At 39.0% G+C, this 26,335-nt stretch overlaps 1 long non-coding RNA gene across 2 annotated transcripts in view; it reads right to left on the bottom strand.

The window, feature by feature from the left end:
- Nucleotides 1-20,379, bottom strand: part of LOC103887630 — a 49,404-nt gene extending 29,025 nt beyond the window's left edge. For both annotated transcript variants that reach the window (XR_004176950.1, XR_004176949.1), the window contains exons 1-3: nucleotides 15,137-20,379; nucleotides 9,771-9,918; nucleotides 4,917-5,022 (exon numbers count right to left, since the gene is read on the bottom strand). This is a non-coding gene — a long non-coding RNA (uncharacterized LOC103887630). The remainder of the gene's footprint in view (nucleotides 1-4,916; nucleotides 5,023-9,770; nucleotides 9,919-15,136) is intronic.
- Nucleotides 20,380-26,335: the final 5,956 nt, after the last annotated feature.

The following is a 26,335-nucleotide window of genomic DNA, read 5'->3' as shown; positions in this document are numbered from 1 at the left end:
AGCAAAACATTGAGTACACATGAACACAAAGAAGGTAAGAACAGACATTGGGGGCTACTTGAAGGTGGAAGGTGAGAGGAGGGCAAGGATTGAAAAACTACCTATAGGTGCTTATTAACTGCATGATGAAAAAATCTGTACACTAAACCCCTGTGACACACAATTTACCTATATAATGAACCTGCACATATACCCCTGAACCTAAAATAAAAGTTAAAAATAAAATAAAATGGAGGATTTAAGCAGGAGTTTTATAACGCCTTTTTCAGCTTCAATAGTCTATTGTATTGGCCCTTTTGTATCTACGTTGGTTAAAGTTACATGTGTCCTTACAAAAGAACTGGGGAATGATCCATCTGTGATGGAACCAATTATCACAGAATTTAAACTGGCAATCAGTAGGGACATTGAGCTAAACAGGAAATAGGAAAAGTTTGTCTTCCTAGCAAAAATCCTTTTGTTTGTTCTTTCTGCATCCTCTTAGTAACTCAGCTTATCCACAACTTCAGCCTCACCAAACCTGCCTCAATGGAAATAATATATCCATCCACAGCATTCATTCACTTAACAATACATATTGAATATGTTCTGTGTATCAGTCACTATGCTGGTGACAGAATGGGAATGAAAAATGAAAGGACAGTCCACAGGGGGCATGGTGAATATTAATTTAATAAGCAAATAAATGTAAGTATGAAAACACGATGAGAAGGCAAGAGATAGGAAAACATGCTGGAGGAGGTAATAAAGCATTAGTAAAAGCTGATGGTTGAGTAGGTATTAACTAGGGGAAACCTGTGGGAAAAGTAGTCCAGCCAGAGACAGCAGCAGTTTGGAAATCCATGATCTAGGAAGAGGCCGGTGCATTTGAGGAAGTGGAAAGGGCCGGAGAAGAGTAAAAGGAGCCTCTGATGAGAGACAGAGGCAGCCAGCACATAGGGCCAGGCTCAAAGTTGTGGTCATTATCCCAAGAGTCAGAAGCTCCAGTGTCCACAGGGAGTTTTGTTTCTGCTTCTGGCTTCTCCCTCACTTTATGGCAAACATACTGTTTTAACACTCACAATCTGGATGATCTTTTCCTCCCTTGTAAAAGGAAAAGGTTGAATTAAATGAGCACTAAGGTTTATTCAAACCATGAATGTGTACCTTTTACACACTCTGCATTTTGCTTATACTTAAGTTGCGAGAGTATGATGAAGATTCCCAAGGATTTATTGTGATCATAAAGCCATTTGCCCAAGTAAAAACTGTCTTTTGAGGGGCTTGAAATATTTGTGAACTGCAAAGTAAGCATTCATGATCATCTTACAAAGCAAACTGATCTGCAATAGCATGTATCAATCACTTTAGCTATCAGTGTTTGTTTCCTTTGTATGGAACACAACATAGTCAAATGCAGGACACGTTTCAGCCACACCACCAATAAACTCTGAGGTCCCTTACAGTAAAGCCAATTTGGAATGATGTTAATGCTATTCAAGTATTTTCTATTCCTTTTTTCTAGTCATAGCATCTACCTTAGCAAAACAGGCTCTAAGGAACAGAGATCGTTCTTTAGAATCCTGTGCCATGTAGTGTTATGTACCTGCAACTTAGATGTTTAATCTTGCCTTGGTTCTAACTCCAGTCTAACACAATCTTTTTGTATGGGTTTGAAGAGGGCTCAGTCTTGTTTTCCTCTCAGTGTATTTCTAAATTCACCTTCTAGTGTTTTACTATTGTCAGGAATGGGAAAGCCTGAGTATCAAATGACAGCTAAGAAGAAAGTAATTAAACATCTTTACAAAGCCAATTGAACATACGTAATAGTACTTATTATCTGCTTAGTTTTAAGACATTCTTGCTACCAAATTCTACTGAATCCTTTCAGAATGTTGGGAGTGACAGAAACGTGTTATACATAGACAATGGATTGGCTTCGGTAAAATAACACTAAATTTCTTTCTTCCTGCACAGTGAGCTTATTATATTTCAAACAAGAAGTTAGCATCTCCAAGACAATCCTAAGTCAAAAGAACAAAGCTGGAGCCCTCACGCTACCTGACTTCAAACTATACTACAAGGCTACAGTAACCAAAACAGCATGGTACTGGTACCAAAACAGAGATATAGACCAATGGAACAGAACAGAGCCCTCAGAAATAATACCACACATCTACAGCCATCTGATCTTTGACAAACCTGAGAAAAACAAGAAATGGGGAAAGGATTCCCTATTTAATAAATGGTGCTGGGAAAATTGGCTAGCCATAAGTAGAAAGCTGAAACTGGATCCTTTCCTTACTCCTTATACGAAAATTAATTCAAGATGGATTAGAGACTTAAATCTTAGACCTGAGACCATAAAAACCCTAGAAGAAAACCTAGGTAATACCATTCAGGCAGGACATAGGCATGGGCAAGGACTTCACGTCTAAAACACCAAAAGCAACGGCAACAAAAGCCAAAATTGACAAATGGGATCTCATTAAACTAAAGAGCTTCTGCACAGCAAAAGAAACTACCATCAGAGTGAACAGGCAACCTACAGAATGGGAGAAAATTTTTGCAATCTACTCATCTGACAAACGGCTAATATCCAGAACCTACAAAGAACTCAAACAAATTTACAAGAAAAAAACAAACAACCCCATCAAAAAGTGGGCAAAGGATATGAACAGACATTTCTCAAAAGAAGACATTCATACAGCCAACAGACACATGAAAAAATGCTCATCACCACTGGCCATCAGAGAAATGCAAATCAAAACCACAATGAGATACCATCTCACACCAGTTAGAATGGCGATCATTAAAAAGTCAGGAAACAACAGGTGCTGGAGAGGATGTGGAGAAATAGGAACACTTTTACACTGTTGGTGGGACTGTAAACTAGTTCAACCATTATGGAAAACAGTATGGCGATTCCTCAAGGATCTAGAACTAGAGGTACCATATGACCCAGCCATCCCATTACTGGGTATATACCCAAAGGATTATAAATCATGCTGCTATAAAGACACATGCACACGTATGTTTATTGCGGCACTATTCACAATAGCAAAGACTTGGAATCAACCCAAATGTCCATCAGTGACAGACTGGATTAAGAAAATGTGGCACATATACACCATGGAATACTATGCAGCCATAAAAAAGGATGAGTTTGTGTCCTTTGTAGGGACATGGATGCAGCTGGAAACCATCATTCTTAGCAAACTATCACAAGAACAGAAAACCAAACACCGCATGTTCTCACTCATAGGTGGGAACTGAACAATGAGATCACTTGGACTCGGGAAGGGGAACATCACACACCGGGGCCTATCATGGGGAGGGGGCAGGGGGGAGGGATGGCATTGGGAGTTATACCTGATGTAAATGACGAGTTGATGGGTGCTGACGAGTTGATGGGTGTAGCACAGCAACATGGCACAAGTATACACATGTAACAAACCTGCACGTTATGCACATGTACCCTAGAACTTAAAGTATAATAATAATAATAATAAAATTAAAAAATAAAAAAAAAGAAATTGAGGCAAAACAATTTTCTCAGATTTTTCAGTTTTGTCTAAGTGGTTGCTTCAACTCTTACCTACTGCTTTTATTTGGCAGAGGAGAAGGGCTGTTTTCTCTGTGTAAAGAATCTGGAATTTAAAGTTCAGAAAGTGGTGACTTTTTCAGATGTCATAAAAGGCTGATATATGTGGTGGAATGGAATGAAAATGTCCTTTCAGAAAAAAGCCTGAATGATGTTGCAAATATGTGAGAAAGGCTTTAAACATGAAGAGAAGACAATAGAACATTTTGGCTGTTGTATTCTAAACTGTTATAATTCTTTACCTCTAGTGTGTGTGTGCGTGTGTGTGCGTGCGTGTGTGTATGTGTGTGTCTGATGTCTGTGGCCTTACAGGAGAGGGTGGGGAAAAGCAGCAGGTGGCAGACTAGTGGGATAGCAAACACCAGCAGGCTGGCCATGATGGTGTTTCTACAGGAAGGAACTATATAATGAAGGTTATGGATGCTCAAGTTAGCCAGCCAGCTCTATCATCCACTTGTCTGAGTTATTCAGGCTATAGCCATTTTAAATAAATATCTCTGTGCCTCAGACTCTTCCCCTAGGAAATAGATTTAACAGTACTTACCTTCTAGGATTGTTGTGAGGTTGAAATGAGATAATTCATGTGGAATGCTCAGAAGAGTGTCTGTACATTATCTTATATTATAGCAATGCCACATATGACCCCAGCTATTGTATGTCATGAATAATAAATTTTAACAGTGATCACCACCACATCTGAGAGATTAAATTAGGCTGTTCATCACAAAGTTTATCATATATAAGTGAAATAAGTGGTATCAAATAGATATCACAGATCAATGAGAAACTCTTTGAGTAATCTTTATGCTTCCAGGGAGATAACATCTTACATTTTAATGTAGAATGATGACTGTGTAGTCAAAAATTCAATATTTCATGGTGAAAGTTTCTAATAATCAAAAGATATATTACTCTGCTATAATAACTTGTAACCTACTGAGCTATTAGCTTTATAAACATTTTCATTTAACTTTCATGCCTTAAACGTATTGTGAGTCTGACTCATCCTATAAAGTTGGCCTCTTTTCTGGAATACTTAGCTCAGATAATTTCACCTAAGTAAATTGCTACCATGTTAAGAAAATATTTTCAAAACATCAGCATTTCAATGATGTGGGCGCTCCTTTAAGAGAAAAATCCAATATGTATTACTCCTTTAAATTATCTCTTAACTATATCAGAAGAAAAATAAAGTTCTTATTTTAGAATTGGGTGATTGATGTGAGCATTAAAGTATAGCAATTTAATAGATCCTGGTCTCAGCTAAAGAGTCTATAATATATAATTCATTAACCTAGGTCTGCCATACAGATTTATAGATAGTGAAAACAACCTGAGCTAGGAAGTTGGTAAGTATTCAAATCATGTCTGGTGTCATAGCATGTTGGAGATTTTGAAGATTCATTGTCTCTTTAAAATCCAGGAACTTCCTTGAATACCTAGTGCCAGGGTTAAAAAAAAAAAAAAAAATCTAAATTGAAACATTAGAAAGAAAGGGTAGAGATAATGTAAGTACTACTTTCTAAAAAGTTCAGTAGTCTAAAAGCAAGTTAAAGAGTGTTAATTGAAATAGTTTTGAAAAATTTGTAACAAAAATGGTTTTAACTCCTTTTAATATTAATTTTATTCCTTCAACAATATGAAATTAGGATAAATTTTGGTGTTTCTTAGTACGAAGACCAAATGTTGGTATTTCTTACTACTAAGACTGACAAATATTTACCCATGTTTATGACTCTGCCCATCAACTATCATCTGATTTTGAACTTTTAAAAAGTTGCTATTATGAAACGGAAAAATAACTAATTTCCAGAAGAAAGAGGGACCTGAATTGTAGGATATTTTTTGTTGCTGCTTCAGCTGCTGCTACTACTTTTTGAGAATAAAGCTTTAAAAAAAGTATTCATTCCCCTATGTTTTTAGAGGGACTGATTTTTAAAAATCACTTGCTATACCCATCAAAAAGAAAATGCTAAATAGAAAAATAGTAGATGAAAAAGATGAACAGGAAATTCACAAGAAAATAAATACAATCAACATGTTGACCAATTTTAGCCTCATCACAATTACGGAGACATAATTCTAAAATTCTCTTGGTATACAGACATGTAGATATTTCACTTGTATCATATTCAGGATATGGAGAACCAGGTACTGTGATACACTACAGGTAAGAATCTAAGACTAGTGAAGCCACATTGGAGGAGAAATTCTTGGATCTGGTCATCCCACTGCTAGAAATTTCCTTTCAAAGACTTCTACAAAATTTTGCCAAGCTATCTATGTACAAGAATATTTACTGAAGCATTGCATGTGCTAGGAAAAAAAACTAAATACAACCTGAAAGCTCTTTAAGAAGGAGCTGGTTATATGAATAACAGTCCATCCATCCAACATATTATGACACAGCCTTGCATTGAGCGTCCCTGGGAAAAACAGTCTTCTGTGGAATTTGAACCACATTAAACAAATGCCTAGTTTATAACAAGACTCTCTGCTTTTGAACAACAGGCCACTCCCTAAATTAGTTAAAACCTGCAAGTCTTTAGAAAGATGAAATTCAGTTGAAATTAAATTATAATGTAGTCATTTAAATACTGATGCAAATGAAGTGTCTTCTTATGAAATGATACATGCATTAAAATATTGATAAGATAGTTGGTTAGGGAAAGCTTAGCCTCTGAATTCCTAGCTGCTCAATAATAGCGGCTCTGATAACCTGTAATGATCTCCATAAAAGAGCAGGCTCTCAGGTTCTCTAGAATGGCCAGAGGTAATAGGCTGTATTTGTAGTTGGGGACACTGCTGTAACGATGACTGGAACTGTCATCTGCTGGAGAGTCCGTAGACTCTGTTTGAAGACCCCCTTGGTTATAGAAAAAAAATAAGTTGCTCCTAATTCCAGCATTGAGCAAGAAAGTAGCCTTTAACCTAACTTAAAAAGTCACTAAAGACAAGGTTCCTTTGTATGGAATTAATTATCCCTTACTTCATTCATTTAATGAACAAATATTTATTAAGTACCTACTACCTGTCAGGCAATGTCCTGTGTGCTGGGGATACAGTCCGACCTAGCAAAATCTTTGTACTCTTAGAGCTAACATTCTCATAGGGGAGGACAAATAAATATACTACATATATGCACACACACACATATATATATATATATATATATATAGAAACAATATATTTAATGGGAGAGAGTAGTGAGACAAAGGAGAGTAAAGAAATCGAGCGACAGGGGTAGGTATTAGATAGGGAAAGTCTCTCTGCGGAGGTGATGTTTGAGCAGAGACTTGAGGGTGAGGGAGTGAACCATGCAGTTCTCCAGGAGATTAGCCTTCTTGGCAGATATGAAAGGAGAGCCAAGCAGCATGCTTCATGTGTGCAGAAGATGATCCTTTCTGGTCAAATAGAAAGCATATACCAATCATACACTGCTGTATAGATAAGTTTTGTTTCTGGATGGATACTCAGGCAGTTTTTGATAGTACAGTACTTATCCCTGGAAGAGAAAGAAATGGGACCCAAGGATGGGGGTACAAAAATTTTACTTAATATTTTTTACTTTTAGTAGTTTTTCTTATTGTTTCTACTATGTGCATTCTAAAAACGGTTTACCTAGATGTTAGGATTATAGGTTATTTTCATTTTATTTTGTATATTTATATGTATTTATAAAAGACAATCATCCAATAACAACTTTTTAAAGGAATAAGCAATAACTTCTACAAGTATTCATTTATGGAATATTATTGCATATGTACTATGTAACAGACCCATAACAGGCTTTTTTTTTTTTTTTTTTTTTTAAAGAGTCTTGCTCTGTTGCTCAGGCTGGAGAGCAGTAGCATGATCTCGGCTCACTGCAACCTCTGCCTCCTGGGTTCAAGCAATTCTCTTGCCTCAGTCTCTCAGGTAACTGGGACTACAGGCTCATGCCACCACACTTGGCTAGTTTTTGCATTTTGGTAGAGATAGGGTTTCACCATGTTGGCCAGGCTAGTCTCGAACTCCTGATCTAAAGTGATCTGCCCGCCTAGGCTCCCGAAGTGCCACGTCTACAGCACACCTGAACTTTACCTACGGCTGTATCAGACACTTTCCTGCATGCTGAGCATCCTGCCCCAAATGTCAGACTCTGTTTCTAAGGACTTTCTCTGGCACCATAGGAACAGGTACTTCCAGGAAGGGAGGGGGCCCCACACCCCTGGAGACAAGCGTCAGTCAACACCATTGGATTCATGCCACAGCCCTTGTCATCCAGTGGGAAGATTCTGAGGTATGTTGAATAGGTATGTTCTCAGAGGGTCCCCGGGGGGACTCAGCCCCTAGTGCCAGCACTAGCAATCTAGTAATTAATGCACCTTTCCTGACTGACTTTCTTTACTTGTACTTCCTGGGATCAACTCAGATAAATTTTCTGTACCCAAGTCTTTGTTTCAACATCTGGTTTGGAAAGACTCCAGAAAGATAAGGCCACAGAACAGTGTGTGGCAGAGTGGGTTCTCTGTAAATGCTATTGAATTTATTTTCCAAGTCCTGCCGTGTACCCCATCACCAGCCAAAAGGGAAGCCTAACATGTAAACTCATATAAGTGCATGATTACTTACCCTGTTGGTGCATAGTTTGTTCTAGAAGCAATAAGAAAACCATGTTATCTTTGAAATTCAAAAAAGAAAAAAAACTACTCAAGGAAAGTGACATTTTAGATATGTATTGAAAGATGAGGAGGAGTTTTCCAAGGAAAATCTAAGTGAAAAGCATTCCAGAAGAGAGAATAACATGCAGAGGCACGCAGTTATGGGAATCTCATGATGTTACTCAGAGAATGACAATGAGCTGCCCAACAAACCCTAGAGCCAACATTTTAAAACTTTGTAAATGAGATAAATCAAATTAAATGTAATAATAGATGTACAACTGCCTAAGACTTAATGCATAGCATGTACAAGTATTCACACTGTTCAATTAACTTAAAACACACATTCGAAAAACAGTGGTACCTTCTGTACTACTGTGAAACTTATCATTTATTCAGCTTAGAGATAATGATTGGATTGTGAATATAAGGACTTTTGCAATGATGTGCAGCTTGCCATGGCTGTGATCAAATAGAAGAAGTTGTGGCATGCTCGATCTATGCATTCAGATGGGTGGTGTAGAGGAGAGACCAAAGGAAGGCCATGCAGGAAACAAGCAAGAGGGTAATATCTCATCAGTCCTTATGGTTATGGGGTCTCATAAAAATAACTTCCAGCTCTATTATTTGGAAAAGCTCACAGAATTTAAATTTATAACACTAAGAGTGAAAAGGAGAGCCTTATGACAGTCAGCATGAGAGGATAGTTTGTGGCCATAAGAAGTTGTAGATCTAGGAAGTCAGAGACCAAGAGTCATCTGGTCCCATCTTACTCCTTTTCCACTTGACAATAAGGTAACTGAGGTTGATAATAGTTAGATTATTTGGTCTAAGATCATGAAGGAGGAAAAAGGATGAGGAATCACTAATTATTGTACAGGGTTTACTCTTTCTGTTACATCTGAATAGAGAGGAACTGAGACAAAAATCAAATAGTGCTGCAGATTTGCCATTACTAAAGTGTAAGAAATATTAGTTGTCTTGGTCCAAAATTAGTTCCCTCTTGTTTAGTGGGGCACTATGCCTGTTGCAGTGCAGATGACAGAACAATGGTGAAAATATGTCCAGAAAAGCTGCCTTTTAGAAGATGTAGGTTATGTCTATATGTTTCTAACATCACTGGCTAAATTATCTTGAATTCAAACTAGACAAAGCTACAAGAACAGCAGTGAAGTAATTTTTTAGACCAATTTGGGTCTTTTCTGGTCTCAATTCCTTTGAACTTGAAGCTGCACTCCCAACATCCACATTATGCACCACCCCCCCCAGAACAATACTGCAGCATGTAGAGTGGCCAACCTTCCCAGTCACCCAGGATACAGGACTTCCGTTACTAAAGTAGGACAATCCCAGGCAAACATGACAGTTGATCATGCAAAGTACTTATTTCTCATGGAGGGAAAGGCTGTAGCAATGTGACCACAAACAAAGCCCTGCTCTCCTGGAAACCTGATGCACTTAGCTTGATCCCATTGCTGAGAAATTGGCAGACCTTCAGCAAAAAAAAAAAAAAAAGTGATGAGGAAAGGAGGGGGAAAAACTACCTGCGTTCCTAACGGTTTTCTAATTCCTGATTCCAGTGGCACCCAAGAACCACAAGCAACTTTATCCTCTTAGTTACATAACACACTTGTATAACAAATTGCATATTTTATTGTTATTGTTGTTGTTTAGATCAGTGCAGGTTGGTTTCTGTAACACAGAACAAAAATAACTTTGATTATTATATTATCCATCAGCATCACTGTCCAAACAATTTTTTAAAAATTTTAAATCTCATGCCTTATTGATGGAAGGTCAGTAGTATAGTATTTGGGGAGGTTTATAGAAGTAGTATTTTCAAGGGGAGAATTATTAATAGTTTCTAGAGCAGTAGCAAAGTTCATTAATGCATCAGAAAGCAAAGCACTAATGGAAAAATGCTGCTCAGTTTCCAATTTTCTTTGTTAATGAGCACATTTCATTCTCAGGCCAACAATGACTAGTTCAGATTCCCTGGTGCTGGGAAAGTTCTAATCTCAGTACTATCTTGGTCTATTTTGAAATCACAGTGCAAATAAAGGCTGATATGTCTAGGCCTTAAAACATTTTTGGAAGCTAAAATTATATAAACAACACATTTTAAAAATATATTATTACATAAAGTCTCAAGTCAAGGGTGCAGCAATTAACAATCCAATGAAGGATAATAAAAAGACAATGTATGAAAACACCATGATCTGTTTGAGCCCTGAATTGCTTCATCCTCACAAGGGATAAAGCCCTATCCCCAGCCTGGGACTAGTTGGTCATCTACTTTGATCTCTCTCACTAGGTCTGAAGATAGAGAAGTATAAGCCACAAAAAGACAAAGAGAAAGTCCAAAGTGGGTTGAAAGAGCTCTCCCCTGCCTAAAAGAAAGTAATAAAAGAAGCACAATCTTGAAGTGATGATCTATTATGAATCTCACCACTTCTCACCACTTCCCCAGCACCAACCTTGTCCACGCTACTGCCATCTCTCAATTTCATGGCTAACTTTCATGGCTGCTCCTCTTTTGTATCCCAAGAGTCAACCACCCGCAAAACAGCGAGGCTGTATCTTTTGAAAATGGAAGCCAGACTGTAGCTCTCTTTGCTGAAAACATTCTGATTTCCCATCATACTCAGAACAAAATGCAAACTCCTTACATTAGCTTATAAGGTCTTACATAATCTGACTGTGAAGACAATATCAGTCTTCACAAATATTGTTTGTCATCCTCACTACAATGTAAAGTTCATAAGCACAAAATCTTGCTTTCTCATGCACTGCTGTGTCCCCCACTTTCTGGCATATAGTAAGTCAGTGAGAGAATGATGGAACAAATGAACAAACGAAGATATAAAACACATCAGTTTCAAGTCTCAGCCCTTTCACGTCCAGGCTCTATTAATTTAACAAGTTACTTTACTTTCCTAGACCACAATTTTTTTTCATCTCTAAAACAAGCAAAGCTACCTTCTCCTTCCAGAAGCTGCCATGAATAATAATTGAGATACATTATGTAAATCCCCTAGACCAATGCTAGAACTTAGTAAGTGATATGGTTTGGCTGTGGCCCCACTCAAATCTCAGGTTGAACTGTAGCTCCTATAATCTCCACATGTTGTGGGAAGGACCCAGTGGGAGGTAATGGAATCATGGGGAGGAATTTTCCCATGCTGTTCTCATGATAGTGAGTAAGTCTCACGAGAGCTGATAGTTTTATAAAAGCCAGTTTTCTGGCACATGTTCTCTTCCCTGCCACAATATAAGACATGTCTTTGCTCCTCCTTTGCCTTCCACCATGATTGTGAGGCCTCCCCAGCCATGTGGAACTGTGAATTCTTTAAATCTCTTCCTTCATAAATTGCCTAGTCTTGGGTATTTCTTCACAGCAGTATGAAAGTGAACTAATACAGTAAATTGGTACCAGTAGAATGAGGTGCTGCTGTAAAGATACCCAAAAATGTGGAAGCAACTTTGGAACTGGGTAACAGGCAGAGGTTGGAACACTTTGGAGTGCTCAGAAGAAGACAGGAAAATATGGGAAAGTTGGGAACTTCTTGGAGACTTGGAGAGCTCAGAAGACAGGAAGATGTGGGAAAATTTGGAACTTCCTAGAGACTCGTTGAATGGCTTTGACAAAAATGCTGAGAGTGATATGGCCAATAAAGTCCAGGATGAGGTGGTCTCAGATGAAAATGAGGAACTTGTTGGGAACTGGAGTAAAGGTCACTCTTGCTATGCAAAGAGACTGCTGGCATTTTCCCCTGCCCTAGAGATCTGTGGAACTTTGAACTTGAGAGAGAGGATTTAGGGAATTTGGTGGAAAAAATTTCTAAGCAGCAAAGCATTCAAAAGGTGACTTGGGTGCTCTCAAAAGCATTTAATTTTATTCATTCATGAAGATATGGCTTGGAATTGAAACTTATATTCAAAAGGGAAGCAGAACATAAAAGTTCAGAGAATTTGCAGCCTGATGATGTGATAGAAAAGAAAAACCCATTTTCTGGGGAGAAATTCAAGCCTGATGCAGAAATTTGCATAAATAATGAGGAGCCAAATATTAATGCCAAGACAATGGGGAAAATGTCTCCAGGGCATGTCAGAGGTCTTCAAGTCAGGCCCTCCCATCAGAGGCCCAGAGGCCTAGGAGGAAAAAATGGTGTCACGGGCTGGGCCCAGGGCCTTGCTGTTTGTGCAGTCTTGGGACTTGGTGTCCTGTGTCTCAGGCTAAAAGTGGAGAACATATAGCTCAGATCATTGCTTCAGAGGGTGCAAGCCCCAAGCCTTGGCAGTTTACACATGGTATTGGGTCTGTGGGGTCACAGAAGTCAAGAACTGAGACTTGGGTACCTCCATCTAGATTTCAGAGGCTTTATGAAAATGCCAGAATGTCCAGGCAGAGGTGTGCTGCAGGGGTGGAGCCTTCATGGAGAAACTCTGCTAGGGCAGTATGGAAGGGAAATGTGGGGTGGGAGCCCCCACACAGTGTACCTACTGGGGCAGTGCCTAGTGGAGCTGTGAGGAGAAGGCCACTGTCCTCCAGACCCAAGAATGGTAGATCCATCAACAACTTGCACTGTGTGCCTGTAAAAGCTGCAGGTAGTCAATGCCAGCCCATGAAAACAGCCAGGAAGGGGGCTGTATCCTGCAAAATCACAGCAGCAGAGCTGCCCATGACCATGGGAACCTACCTCTTGCATCAGTGTGACCTGGACTTCAGACATGGAGTCAAAGGAGATCATTTTGGAGTTTTAAAATTTGACTGCACCGCTAAATTTCAGACTTGCATGGGGCCTGTAGCCCCTTCATTTTGGCCAATTTCTCCCATTTGGAACAGGTGTATTTACCCAATATCTGTACCCCCATTGTATCTATGAAGTAAATAACTTGCTTTTGATTTTACAGGCTCATAGGCAGAAGGGACTTGCCATGTCTCAGATGAGACTTTTGGACTGTGGACTTTTGAGTAAATGTTGAAATGAGTTAAGACTTTGGGGGACTGTTGGGAAAACATGATTGGTCTTGAAATGTGATGACATGAGATTTGGGAGGGGCGAAGGGAGGAATGATATGGTTTGGCTGTGTTCCCACCCAAATCTCATGTTGAAATGTAGCTCCTATAATCCCCACGTGTTGCAAGAGGGACCCAGTGGGAGGTAACTGAACTATGGCAGTGAGTTTTCCTGTGCTGTTCTCGTAATAGTGAATAGTATTATGAGATTTGCTAGTCTTATAAAGGGCGATTCCTCTGCACATGGCTCTTGCCTGCCACCATGTAAGATGTGCCTTTTCTCCTCCTTTGCCTTCTACCATGATTGTGAGGCCTCCCCAGCCATGTGAAACTGAGTCCATTAAACCTCTTTCCTTTATCAATTACCCAGTATTGGATATGTCTTTACTAGCAGCATGAGAACAGACTAATACAGTAAGTGTTTAACAAATTTTCTTTCCCCTTAGTTGTTCCTCCACCCTCCCAAGCAAACCAATAGCAACATAAAGGGAGCTTCACAGGTTATCAGAGCAGCTGTTGGGTTATATATGCCATGAATTCATGAACTCGCATGAGTTTGAAATTCTCTTTATTCAATTAGATTTCTTTGTGCCTGTACATTTATTAAAGATTCAAATATTCCCAGAAGAAAACATTTATAAAGTCATCCTTCATCTTGGTAAAAGTGATTTTTCAAGTGAATTCTTTTTGTGACTAAAAGTCCTATAGAAGATATCAAAAGCAAAAACCAAAGATGCCAAAGAGGAGCTTCATAGATGTCTAGAGAGTTTTTGTAATCTAAAATCAAAGCCTGACATCAGAGTCACAACTAAATCATGAGATGAAACAGCTCATTCTTGAACACGAGTAACTGAAGATACATGCCTTTAGTGTGGACATCACTCAGTGTCAGCAGGTTTGTTGCTACATAACCAACATGTACACATGCTGAGAAATTCCCCAGTGGCTAAGCCAAAAACAAAGCGTGAATTTTTTCATTAGCTACAGAAATTATTGTATTAAAATTAAGCTACTGATATGATAATTCCAAAAAGCCTTAAGATTTCTGTATAGTTCAGCTAAGATGACCAGATGGCCCAAATCCTGCTACAATTCAGCCTAATATATCTATGTCTTCCATTCTCCTTTTACTCTTGGGGTAGAAAAGGGAGGAACTAGCCATGATCAGCTACCCTTCTTTTCTTTCCACCATCCTTCCACAAAGAATAGATGTACTGAAACAAACTCACCTAAGCTGCTCACACTACTATCCTAGCCTTTGAAGTAGTCTGAACCTCTGATGTTGCTACCCTATCATCTCACATCTCTTTAGTGGCCCTGAAATAAATCACCAATTCTGTCTCTTCTGTCCCCATAGACAGTGTAGCCTAAAAATGCCTGGGCTCCCTGGATCACAGAGAATTTGGAATCAGGAAAAAGTCTCTGGAAGCTGAAGAGCTTGAGGGCCTGTAACACTGAGGTATTTCAAAGACTATCCTTTTATCCATTTTATCTTCTTCAATGACATGCTTCCTTTCCCCATAGCTCCATCGCCATCCCCAAACTAGATATATTTTTGAAGTTGAAATCCCCTTTGAAAAATCAATAAAATTCTATCATTTATAAAATATATTCTCTTTTTTTTGGCCCAGATGTGTTTTTAATAGTATATCACACCCAAACTTCTGAAGTCATGTGTGTAATCATGGGGTAGATTGTTAATAATCAACCTGGTTTGGCTGAAGTATTGTAGCTTTATTTTATTTCCTCACATATTCCTTCATGTAATTTTGAGCTCACATTCTCAAAATGAATGGCTCCAGTTCAGTAAACAGATATAAATAAGACTGATCTTTGGATAGACATAAACGTTATTTTTATAGAAAGAGCTCATTTCTTGCACACTCATACCTGAGGTTCAGCCAAAAATGTCTTCTTTCTTCAGAAATCTGTGCTGCTGGTATTTCTTAAAGAAAGAATTCTAAATCAGGGAGGGAAGAATGACCTGAAATCTCATCAGTGTCCTAAATTCTGTACTAGTAATTTTAGAACCATAATTTTAGAACATGAGATTGCACTGAGGAGCTAATAATAATACTAAAACTTGTTGCTATCTTTTCTCAGCCTAGATCAAAGGTTTTATAAGTAAAGAACACTATAGCTCTAAAAAAATTGTAATTATTACTATGTCATTTGCAGGGCAACCAAGATTAATTCTTTGTTTTGAGAGGCCACCTTGTCTTCTCTGTATGCTAAAGGTAGAGGGAGTAGAAGTAAAAAGCAAATTCTTTTTAAATATCAGCTTACTCAAATGGTTAAAAATATTTTTCAGGTGCAAAGTCCTTTGTCTGTGGTTTAACATTCTGCAGAGTTTTCCCTTGCTATTCAAACTTTACTCATTATAAAAAGGAGGAGAATAAAACATGAGAGGGCCCTTAGGGTCTTGTTTTATTTAAAAGTCCTCCAGGGATCTCATACGATACATCAGTGTTGACTACATCCCCCTTCATTGTTTTCTGTATTTTCAATTATTTTTTGATAATTGTTGACTGTTACTAGAGGCCAAGCACTGTGTTAGGATCTGAAGGTATTAAGTTGACTCCATTCCTGTTTTCAAGACAATAACTCAGTCTATTTTTAACTTTTATTTTAAGTTCAGAGGTACAAGTGCAGGTGTGTTACATTGCTAAACTTGTGTCATAGGGGTTTGTTGTGCAGATTATTGTATCTCCCAGGTATTCAGCTTAGTGTCCATTAGAATAATTCAGTCTTAAAAACTGCTGGTTCTAATCAGTGCCTCTACTGACAGTGAAAGTCATCATCATTTGCTTGTGGAATCCATCAACTCTTTTTCCTTTCAGTCCTTTGCTCTCTCCAAAAGCTCTTCTCTAAAATGTAGCTACTGTTTGACTACTAACCTCTCCTTTTACTCTCTTCACCTTCACCTACAATACACTTTCACCAATAGACTAAGAATCTACCATTGTAGAAGATATGCAATGATATAGGAGTATAGCCTTTCAAGGAATATAACTTTTTAAAGAGGACCTTGGGAGAGGACAAAATTTAGCTCAGGCTAAAGCTTCTAGCAATGAACTTTCACAGTGTGGGGCATATGGCTACTTGATGTGTTAAATCTCTTATGTTTACAAAAAGCAGAAATATACAAACATTAATACAAAGTAGGATTAATGGTGAGAATACAGGTATTTCATGGACCAAGGACAGAAAATGAAGAATAGATGGGAATTCAGTGGCATTTTTACTGGAAACTAGAAAAATCAAAGGGAGTGATGGTTCTCCATCCCTCTCTTTCTCTCTCAAGGTTTCTAACTTCTACTTCTCTCTGAGCTTGGTGCATCTGCCTTTCTCAATGAGCTGATTCTTCTCATTCACCTTGCACATGGCTGAATGTAGCCAGCAGTCCTGACTCCATATCATAAAGTTCTAGTCTTCTACCCCTCACTAACTGGTATCAATCTTGGCCCCTCAATTGAAATATGAAGAAGGGAGAGAAACTGGGGGAAAACATGTGAGTCAGAGTCTAATTAATCCAGCTGATCTCTTCAAACCAGGCTACAAAATTTGCAGTTTAATGCATAGGCAAATATTGGGTAAGGCATTCCTCTTAGCCCAGAAAGTATCAAGGCAGCAAAGTAGATAGGGCTGTCTAAGCAGGATCTAGATAGGGCAGAAGTTTTAAAAACTCTGTGTGTAAGAACAGGCAATGACATATCTTTAAAGGACCCGGACTCTGTATCCTATCATAATATATCTGTAGGTTTTCACATGTTCAGCCCTTCCTCTCTTCCTCCTTTCCAACTATTATCACTATTATTTAATTTGAAATCCATTGTAAATTTGTTTGCTTGCTTTCCACATCTTTTGTATTATCCTTCATTTTAGGTCCTCAACCTTCAGAACCTAGTTAGCACTGAAACAAAATAAAATCTACATAGATGTTCTAGTGGCTATAATTGCCCACTTCTAAAGCAATCATGATAAGAAGGTATTCAAACCATATCCATCTGTCATGGCACACTGTGGCTGGAACACTGTGTATCATGGAGACAAGTGGGCAAAAAGGATGAGATATTCTAAATGCCCTTCAAAAACATAGCCAGAAAGGAGCTGAGGGGCCTCTGAATTGCCTGCTCTTCAACTGACAAGATTGAACTGGCCCTGCCTCAAAATATAATTTGATATCTTTTCTATACTTACCTGATCTCTACAACTCGATCTCCCTTTGTTTTTCTCTTTCTCTTCCTCCTCGCAATATGTTATCCCTAATCTTAGCTGTTGAGAGAAAACAAAACATTTTACTACAGATGGGTAAATTGCTCACTTGCACACAATACATAGTAGTCCAAGAAACTGTGCCATGGAAGATATAAAATAAAATCTGCCCTGATAAAAACTCCCTTATGAAATGCTCCAACATTCCCTAAATTCAACTAGCCAATAGGGTTATATTACACACCTCATTTCATAAAGATGACTTTGAGGACACAGACAACTTGAAAAGTAAATTCTAATTTCTGTCCTTCAGAAACAACTTTTTGGATGAATAGGAATGAACTGAATGTTAGAAGAATGGTAAACAAAATAGAAGGAGTACTCAATTAAGTTTCCCAGCTCCATTACTGGATCTATAATTGACTAATCTTGTGAGTTTGGCAAATTGCCTAACTCCTATGGGGCTCAATTTCCTCAAAAGTCAAGCACTGGGTTAGATGCTAAAGCAATCACTGTTGGTTCCAGGAGTTATTCTCTCCCCTTGTTTCATTCTGTTATAGCTTATCTCCTACTATAGAAAATAAACGTAATTATTTTCACTTCTTTAGCCTCCCCTGCAGCTAGGACATGGGCACCTAACCAGTCTTAGAAAATGAAACTGATCATTCTGCCTGGGGCACTCTGGGAAAGGTTTTCATTGCTATTGAAAATAAATTTCCCTCCTAACTACATGCCTTTGGAAGTTTTCATGGCTGCAACTGTGAAAGCCATTATGCAAACCATGATATAGCTAAGAAGATTACACAGAATCTGACCCAGAGCCCTGCCAAATTTTTTAGCTGCTGAATCATCAGCCCTAGAAGTCAATAAACAATGTCTCATTACATAAGCTATTTTTATTTAGGTATTCCATTACTTATAGCCAAAAACGTATCCTTATTATATTGATACCATTATTTCTAAGACCCCTACCAGCTTTAAGAACGTATGATCCTATACAAAAAAGAGAGAAAAGCAATGACAGTTGTCCCATTGATAAGTAAACTATTTTAAGGATCAATAGAAGAAAGACTTCTAAAAGGGATACTCCAAGATGGCAGACATACAGCCAAAGTAGATAGCTGCTTATATGGCATGGCCTGTAAAGCCCAGAGATGAACCTACCCTAAACATCTGCTGCCTTTATACCACAGTTAGTGGAAGGGACATCTATGGTGTACACCTGCAATACTTAAACTGACCATTATTGTTAACACTCTTTCTACATTAGGAATCTGCCTCCCACCATAAAAGTCAAATAGAGATTTTCCCCCTTGCTGTCCCTAACAGCCAGAGTATGAGAAAATGACTGAGAACTGGCTAGTTGAATGTTCCTGGACAAGATTTTGGATCTTAGGGGCTGCAAAATAGGGATGCCAAGGCAGTTATAAAGTTATTGATGGGAGACTCCTTAGCCTTGATGGAGTAGTGAAGGTACCACTAATTGTGGCTTCTTAACCAGACTGTTTTTGTGGTGTGAACTTGGGTAAGAATTCTTGATGGGCAGTCTCCCTCAGTCCTGCCTATGTTTTGAACCTGGTTTTTCAATTTTCCAAAAGCTTTGGGTGCTATCTCCAATATAGTCCAAGTAAATTATGTTTTGGTTTTGGTTAACCAGGACCCATTTTTGTTTATCACAGCCAAGAAAGCTGGCTGAGTCTCAAAATCTTCAGTGTAAAGAAGTATGTCTTCAGAAGTCTAGATTTCATAAAGACTTGTGAAACTAAAATTTAGAAGAACAACTTCAGCTTTCGAATAACATCTGGAACTTTCCAATAACTTCCGGCTCTATCAAAGATAATAATTTCAGTCCTGGAAGGTATCAAGGGAACCAAGTCAGTCCTCCATGAGGCAGCCATGAGTATATTGGCTGCCCACCCCCTGCAGGTGCATACCTTCCCCAAGGACTTTAGAATAAGTGGTGGTCATTCATGACATCAGAAAACACCTTCATTTCTCACTGCCATTTTTCAAGGAGAGCTATGACTGTCCTTCAAAAGTGTCTCCCGCATATACTCAGAGAGGTGTGTGTATTTGAGGATCAACATTGAGTAGAATACCTTTATTAAGAACAAGACCTGCAGAGTTGGCTGGAGAGAATATAAACTCTCTACAATTTCGGAAACATTTCTGCAAGTCTAAGATTATTTTTAAAAAACAATATAATTGAGGATATAAACAACAACAAAGAATTTCCTGGGAGTTTTAAAAGATTTCCCAGCTCCTCCCGAGACTATAGAATCACATTCACCAGAAATGGAGCCTAAGATTATGCATTATAGAAAAGCACACGATCCTGTTTCACAGCCAGGTACGAGAACCACTAACTTGAAGATCATGCTAGTATTATTCAACGTGTGGTCCACTATCAGCATCATCTGAGGTCTTATTAGAAATGCAAATTTTCTCAGGCACTACCCAGACCTACCAATCAGAATCTGTCCCAGCCACAGGGCCCAGGAATCTTGGGTTTTAACATATTGTCCAGATGAGTCTTCACACTAAACTTTGATAAGCACTGAATTGCACATATTTTAAATCACAGAACACAGCTATTGCTATCTTGTGTTTGTAACCCAAGGCAACTGAGGATCAGTTAAATGAGACACTCAAGGTAACACGGCTAGTAAGTGCCAAAACTGGGACAAAATTTGAAGTTTGATTGAAATCTTCATCAAACTGTCATTTAATTCTGATATTTTACCTTTAGGCTTTATACTAAAGTATCAAAGTCTTTCCTCAAATGAAAATATATTACTCTGCTTGGATAAATCATCAAAACATTAAGAATTAACAAAATGGCATCCATTCATTAAACGTAAATAAGGTAACCTGTTACCAGAAGAGACTAGAGGGAATGAGACCCAGAACAGTCAGCTTGATAGCCAAAGCAAACCTTTTTTTTTTTTTTTTTTTTCCCTGAGACAGAGTCTTGCTCTGTCACCCAGGCTGGAGTGCAGTGGCGCGATCTCGGCTCACTGCAAGTTCTGCCTCCCAGGTTCATGCCATTCTCCTGCCTCAGCCTCCCGAGTAGCTGGGACTACAGGCACCTGCCACCACACCCAGCTAATTTTTTGTATTTTTTTTAGCAGAGACGGGGTTTCACCGTGTCAGCCAGGATGATCTCGATCTCCTGACCTTGTGATCTGCTCGCCTTGGCCTCCCAAAGTGCTGGGATTACAGGTGTGAGCCACCACACCCAGCCAGCAAAATCTTATATCATAGCCCATGAATATATTGACCCAATCATATATTTCAAAAATTTCAGACCTAGTCCTTTCTTTAGTTATTTTGATCTATAGTCTCTATATTCATATTCTCAGATATAACTTCCAAAAAATGAGACTCAGAAAACATGTATCTTACATATGAAGGAACAGCCAAGGAGACAGGTCCACATGTGTACTGGGAGAAGGAACCTATCCTCACTCCAAACCCGCTCCCTGCATCTTGGGGCCCAGTACATTCAAAGACCCAGAGAGCAAAAAGAGGCGTTTGGTAAGGAAACTCAAAGCCAAGAAAGAATAGGACACCAGGAAGCAACTCTAAGATGTTGGCCATCATAGCAGAGTACCAGGTCTGATTATCATGCTACACCAGGGATCTGGGCATCTTCCTCAGTACATACTTCATGTGGGTCCACATTGCAAAGAAAAGACGAAACTGAATGATTGAAAGTTGACACCAGAAAAGAGGCAGGGCAAGAAAAGAGGAGGTAGAAATTAAAAAGCATTAAAAAAAAAAAAAAAAAAAAAAGGGCCGGGCGCGGTGGCTCAAGCCTGTAATCCCAGCACTTTGGGAGGCCGAGACGGGCGGATCACGAGGCCAGGAGATCGAGACCATCCTGGCTAACACAGTGAAACCCCATCTCTACTAAAAAAAAAAATACAAAAAACTAGCCGGGCGAGGTGGCGGGCGCCTGTAGTCCCAGCTACTCGGGAGGCTGAGGCAGGAGAATGGCGTAAACCCGGGAGGCGGAGCTTGCAGTGAGCTGAGATCGCGCCACTGTACTCCAGCCCGGGCGACAGAGTGAGACTCCGTCTCAAAAAACAAAACAAAACAAAACAAAACAAACAAACAAAAAAACACAAGAATTTTCCCCTAGTGACATTGGCCAAAGTAGTTAACTGAAAGGGCCCTGTGGGATAGTTGTTGTGAGTGGCCCACACTCACTGTGGGTTGGAAAAACTAGTGGTGAAAGAAGCAGAGCCACTTCTACCCCACCTGTGGATTCCATAGAAGTGATAAGATAAAAATTGAACCTGAAGGACTTTTCAGTTCATTTTTCTGTTCTTGGATGTGCTTATCCAGTTGATTGTAAGGATGCTTGATGAATTGAACTACTAATCTATTTGCAAGCAGTGGTGAGCTCTGAGAGAACAGTAGAGCAGGCACAAGATTGAGGGCTTGAAGAACCTGAGGGAGGTTTGGTGAGAAGAAAACCAACTTGCCCTAAGCCTAAGGGAGCTCAGTGGGTGAGCCTACACCCACACTGTGGGCCTCAAGGCCAGGCCATCCTCTTTCTGTGGACCCCAGAACTTTGCTCTCTGTATTGTGTGGGAAGGTGCCCTACCTCCTGCTGAGAACATTTCCAAATGCTAAGGACCCTTGAAAAGCTCATTTATTTCAGATCCTCACTTTTTCAGCCCATAAAATGTTCTGGTATGGAGAAACCCAGTTGACTTTTGAAGGGACAAAGATTAAGAAAATAAATCCTAGAAATGATTCTGAGCCCTGTTTGCCATTGGTTCAACGATTCCCATAGTTAACACCTGAAGCCTGATTAGAACGAATTTTGAAGTACTTTGTAAACCACTCAAGTACTTACTGGCTCTTGCTTAAGAATGAAGTCTAAATGCCTCCAAACAGATTGGGAGGGAGGGAAAAACATGCACTACCCTCTCTGAGCTGTCCTGACATGCTGGTTGCCTTCCAGACTACCTGATTAAATCAGGACCTAAATTTGTCACTGGCCTATTTTCGCATCTCTACTATAGGCAGTTAATGTAAGTCCAATGCTCTGTGAATAATTTTTGTGTGAAACTTAGGGTTAGCCCATTCTATTTTCTTATCTGAATCTTGCAAATGGTGGCCTATGATTCTAATTATTGTCAGAAGTGGGTCACGACCTAATTGTGTGGGCCAAAGAAAACTGGGAGACAGCCAAGCAAAGAAAACAAGATTCACCTCCACAAATGACCTCCACGAATGACTTCACACACATGCTACTACCAGATACCTGCGGAGGACACAAAAGGCCAAGGAGAAATCAGAAAATCATTGAACTGATTTCTCCTCAACTGATTTCAATTCAACACTTTTGAAATGTCATAGCTCTGCACTGATATTGAGAAGAATTCTCACCCTAGTATCATTCTAGCCGCTTGAGGCTGAGAAACTCTTTGGTGTTCAATGCCTATAATGCTAGAGCAGGTTATATAAAAATAAAACACTCAGCTTCTGGCCTCAAGGAATATATAGTCTAGTGGAGGAAAGACAATTAAACATATCTATGAAACAGCGTGGTAGGTGCTATGATGGAAGCGAGCCCTGTATTGTAGGAGTGAGAAGACGGCAGCCAACCCACAATGGCATGGCCAAAGAGCAGAGAGGGAGGAAGAGAGGGAGCTGGTAGGGGAAGAACAATGAGCCTCTTTATTATTTTGTGTGTGTGAGATCCAGGGAGGCATTTGTTTGTTTGTTTGTTTGTTTGTATCATTCCATGTTTTCAGAAGACAAGATCAGGGAATAACTCTGTTAATGCCTCCTGGGTTTCCCATCAAAGACTAGACCCTAAAGGAGACCTATCTTTCCCTGAGGCATCGAGAAGAGGAAGAAGCTTGAATGGGCTGATGGCAATAGGAGTCATTCCAAATAAGAAACATTGTATAAGACAGTTTATACATGTCATCAATCACCAGAGAAAAACAACGTAGAACATACAACTAGACACTACTTTCCCTAACTAAATTAACCTTATTTTGTCAGAATTTCCTGTAACCATTTTCTACGTAGCTTCTCTCCATACCCTGTGAGGTCCCTGACTCCTATGCATCCATCTTCACAATCTCCCACCCACTCTCATCATTTTGCCTCTGCTCTTGCTTGCATAACACAGTCTAGATCCTGTTTATGTCTCTCCTGGTAGTCCATAGCAACAGGCTCAGAACCTACTCACTCCAGTGCAACCCACCAGTACTGACAATTGAGTATTTGCAAACTATGGCTACTGCCAAATGAGTCCTCTGCTTGGTGTCTCTGCAACACTTCCATGAAAGAGCTTCTTCAACATTTGAAGCCAACATCACCCTATGCAACACCCAAACAGACATCCATGCTATTTTTCTCTCAGGGGCTGACTCAAATGCTCCTCATTTTGGTTGTTGTTGCTGCTTTTAAACTTTATTTTCTAAAATTCTATAGGTGCGCATGGTAAATATTCAAACAGTACAAAGGATATGAAGTTAGAAAGTGTGTCTTCTTTCACCATTGAAACTCACTCATACCTCCCTGAATTTCCCAGAGACAATGATGTATTTGGTTCCAGCGTCATTCATTGCACCTATAAGCATGAATATATATATATACACACACACAAAATATGAATGCATGAATCTATATATATGTATATATACACACACCATATGGATACATATGTATGTGTATATGCATCTATATCAGTACAAATATATAGAACTCCCTTATCCTTCTTAGCAGCTGCATAATACTCCATTATAAAATATGTCATAATTTAATCAGTACTCTACTAACAAGTTGATTAGTTCACTCTTTTGCCTCTAAAAATGGTGCTAAATTATACATTCTAACTATAATTAGAGAAAGCAGAGAAAGATTTTTATAATAAAGCTAATGGCACTCAAGCCTCAGGATCCCTCACTTATATGGGCTCATTGATTTTTTTTTTTTCCTCACAATGAGGGAATTGTGCTTCAAGGTACACAGAACTTAGATCAGCACCTGGATGTAGTATAAATGTTCTGTGACAGCAGAGTCGAAGTATATGTGTATATTACATTTTGAATGATGTTGCTGAATTCTAAAATCATGTCTGTAATCCATGCTGATGAAAATTCTCTTCACTTCTTTACAATTCTCATGGCATTCCTTTGACATTTCTACTAGGATACATCTCTTTAGGCCTTGTATGTTATTCAGGTACTTATCTCACCTTCTTCATGCAGCTGTAAGCACCTTGAAGTCAGCACTCGATTGTTCTGTCTCTGTATTCTACCCAGTGCCTACCGAGGTGCCTTTCACATAATAGACATGTAAATGTTTGTTGAGCCTGCTTGAAGTTGTTTTTGGATACGATAGATATATAGCATAATAAATCAGTTAATAAAATACTTATATAGAGTGAACAAACAGACCACTTCTACACTGTCTTAAGTACACTTTGAATTTGGATTCTATCCATAAGATACCAGCACTGCCACCTTTGCAGGTTTAACAGCTATTCTTTCCTTCCATCATTAAAATCATGTAAAAATAGTATACAGCAGTGGCCTAAGGCCAAAGGCCTACAAAATAGTACCTAATTTGTTCTCTTCCCAATTTTTCCAGTTAATATTAAGCAACTGGTATTACAGTCTAAATATAACTTTGTGCCCAAATTTACAAATAATAAAAATAATCAAAATCTGACTGAAGCCTAAATACATGCTGGCAACTGCTTTCTTATTATCTTTAATAAGAGGCCTACTCCTTTCAAATAACAAGCAAATTTTACTTGTTAGACATAGTTCTTTACAAAAGCAGTACCAGGTACTAAAAACCTTTTCAATTTATGTGTAGTGCTTGCCAATCAGTTCAGAGCATTCAGGTTAAACTCATCAGAATACGTAAATGTTAAAATGAATGGGATATGTAATTTCTCATTTTAAGCAATTCAAAGTATAGCAATATTGGAATCACTGTTAAAGACAGTTTTTCCTTGATCTAAATAAAAATTCGGAGTCTCTCAGAACCCCAATTAAGCCTTATCATACATTAATCTTAGTCTTTTTGATTGTCAACTGATATTAATTTGATTCTAACTCTGCCGGTCCCTCTGTGCTTCCTAAGATCTCCATTTTTTTTCTCTCTCATTATTCCTAGTAGTCCTCTCACTTTGATATGCATCATGATCACCTGGGAAGTTTGCTAAAAACACAATTTCCCAGTCCTATCCCTACAGTGTCTGATTCAGTGATTTCTCAAGAATATGCTACTCAATGTATGGTCCCTGTGACATGGCCTTGACATCACCTGGAGGCTTGTTAGACACTCAGGATCTCAAGCCCCACCCCAGCCCTACTAAATTATAATCTGCAATTTTAACAACATCCTAGTAGAGTCATATGCACATTAAAGTTGGAGAAGTGCTAAACTATCGCCCTCTTCCTTCCCATCTTTTTTCAGTTTGTCTCCTTGACTCTATCCCCTCTTAGCTACTCAAAGACATCAGTCTTCAAATAACCTCCTCATTTTCTTATATCTTCACTGTACCCAGTGCTTAAAATATACCAGTGAATGAGTCCAACAAAGCTCCTACCATCATGGAGTTTATGTTGGCTTTGGGAAGACAGACAACAAAATCAACAAATGAAATAAAACAGGCAATGACTGGAATAGGTTAAGAAAGAAATAAACATGGCGGGGCGCGGTGGCTCATGCCTGTAATCTCAGCACTTTGGAAGTCCGAGGTGGGCAGATCACGAGGTTAGGAGTTCGAGACCAGCCTGGCCAGCCTGGTAAAACCCCATCTCTACTAAAAATACAAAAAAAAAAAAAAAAAAAAAAAAGTAGCTGGGCATGGTGGCACACACCTGTAAT

This window comes from Papio anubis, chromosome 11, assembly GCF_008728515.1.
Source record: "Papio anubis isolate 15944 chromosome 11, Panubis1.0, whole genome shotgun sequence".
NCBI classification, from domain to species: domain Eukaryota; kingdom Metazoa; phylum Chordata; class Mammalia; order Primates; family Cercopithecidae; genus Papio; species Papio anubis.
The sequence above is the reverse complement of the archived record's forward strand: the minus strand, read 5'-3'. Positions and strand labels throughout refer to the sequence as shown.